A 2,500-nucleotide genomic window follows, 5' to 3' on the forward strand; every position below is an offset into this window, starting at 1 on the left:
CACACACACACACACACACCGGCTCTCACACACACACACACATACCGGCTCACACACACACACACACACACACACACACACACACACACACACAGGCTGTCTTATTACAACACACACACACACAGGCTGTCTTATTAGCACACACACACACACACACACACACACACACACACAGGCTGTCTTATTACAACACACACACACACAGGCGGTCTTATTAGAACACACACACACACATAAGCTCACACACTCACACACACACACACACACACACCGGCTCTCACACACACACACATACCGGCACACACACACACATACCGGCACACACACACACACACACACACACACACACACACACACACACACACACACAGGCTGTCTTATTACAACACACACACACACAGGCTGTCTTATTAGCACACACACACACACACACAGGCTGTCTTGGCTGGACGTACCTCAGTTCAGCCCTCAGCGATGGGGCTCATTTTGAGGGGATTACCCCCAGGGTATCACACATGGCTCTCAGTAATGTTCAGGCGTTTTTACGACGCTCTGTCAGAAAGAGAGTGTCCTTCGTTAGAATGGGGCTGGTGTTGTGGAATTACAGGGGTATAAAAGGATTAGCTTGACCCCCCGGAGGCCCTCACGTGAGCTAGCCTGTGTGTGTGTGTGTGTGTGTGTGTGTGTGTGTGTGTGTGTGTGTGTATGTATGTGTGTGTGTGAGCTAGCCCTCTCAATCAACCTGGAGGTGATTAGCTGTCTCACATACCTTACTATAGCGTAGCGTAGCCTAGCCTCACTGCTGCCTCACATACCTTACTAAAGCGTAGCCTAGCCTAGCCTCACTGCTGTCTCACATACCTTACTAAAGCGTAGCCTAGCCTCACTGCTGTCTCACATACCTTACCATATCTTACCATAGCGTAGCCTAGCCTCACTGCTGTCTCTCATATCTTACCATAGTGTAGCCTAGCCTCACTGCTGTCTCTCATATCTTACCATAACGTAGCCTAGCCTCACTGCTGTCTCTCATATCTTACCGTAGCGTAGCCTAGCCTCACTGCTGTCTCTCATATCTTACCATAGCGTAGCCTAGCCTCACTGCTCTCTCACATACCTTACCGTAGCGTAGCCTAGCCTCACTGCTGTCTCACATACCTTACTAAAGCGTAGCCTAGCCTCACTGCTGTCTCACATACCTTACCATATCTTACCATAGCGTAGCCTAGCCTCACTGCTGTCTCTCATATCTTACCATAGTGTAGCCTAGCCTCACTGCTGTCTCTCATATCTTACCATAACGTAGCCTAGCCTCACTGCTGTCTCTCATATCTTACCATAGCGTAGCCTAGCCTCACTGCTCTCTCACATACCTTACCGTAGCGTAGCCTAGCCTCACTGCTGTCTCACATACCTTACTTTAGCGTAGCCTAGCCTAGCCTCACTGCTGTCTCACATACCTTACCGTAACGTAGCCTAGCCTCACTGCTCTCACACATACCTTACCATAGCCTAGCCTAGCCTCACTATCGTCACACATCCCACTCTCATTCTATAGCATCTCTGCAGTCTCTCATCTCTCACCCCCATCCCCCCCCTCTTTAAAGGAGAGAACAGCCTAACGCCAGCACCCTCCATCCACTCCAGCTGCCTGTGTGTGTGTGTGTGTGGGTGTGTGTGTGTGTGTGACTGTGTGTGTGTGTGTGTGGGGGGGGGGGGGGGGTCTGTCTGTGTGTGTGTGTGTGTGTGTGTGTGTGTGTGTGTGTGTGTGTGGGGGTGTGTATGTGTGTGTGTGTGTGTGTGTGTGTGTGTGTGTGTGTGTGTGTGTGTGTGTGTGTGTGTGTGTGTGTGTGTGTGACTGGAGGGTCACTGCATTTGCAGCTCCAAGCCGCCGTTTGTCAGTTTCTCCATTTGCCACGCTTGCCTGATGAGATGGCTGCACCCTAACGTATGTGTGTGTGTGTGTGTGTGTGTGTGTGTGTGTGTGTGTGAGTGAACACCGCCATCGATCGAGCGTGTAATGACTTTCAGCTTCTTTCGGTCCATTTTGTGGAGTCCTCCTGGCTGAGCTCATTGACGGAGAACAAATGGCATGAGAGGAGAGAATCAAACGTGTGTGTGTGTGTGTGTGTGTGTGTGTGTGTGTGTGTGTGTGTGTGTTGACGGAGAACAAATGGCCTGAGAGGAGAGAATCAAACGGGCATCAGGGAAGGACAAACATGTCGCGGCGGCCACCTCTAGCCACTGAGAGGATGTTTCACCCCCGGCCTGTGTGTGTGTGTGTGTGTGTGTGTGTGTGTGTGTGTGTGTGTGTGTGTGTGTGTGTGTGTGTGTGTGTGTGTGTGTGTTCACCCCAGGCCTGGACCAATTGCCCCATCAATTCACAAGCTAGGATGGCAAATATGCAATATATTTCACAGTATTACCGCAGACTAATAGAATCATATAGTTTACGGAGACACGCGGAAAATACCAATAGTTATACATCACTTGAATTGGC

At 50.4% G+C, this 2,500-nt stretch overlaps 1 protein-coding gene across 1 annotated transcript in view; it reads left to right on the top strand.

Annotated features, from left to right (window-relative positions):
* The window catches only part of LOC308382544 (kinesin-like protein KIF26B), a gene marked incomplete at both ends in the record, with an annotated part of 103,350 nt that overhangs the window by 57,951 nt on the left and 42,899 nt on the right, over nt 1-2,500 (top strand).

The sequence above is a fragment of the Sprattus sprattus genome (assembly GCF_963457725.1).
Source record: "Sprattus sprattus genome assembly, contig: scaffold_54, whole genome shotgun sequence".
In the NCBI taxonomy this organism is placed as follows: Eukaryota; Metazoa; Chordata; class Actinopteri; order Clupeiformes; family Clupeidae; genus Sprattus; species Sprattus sprattus.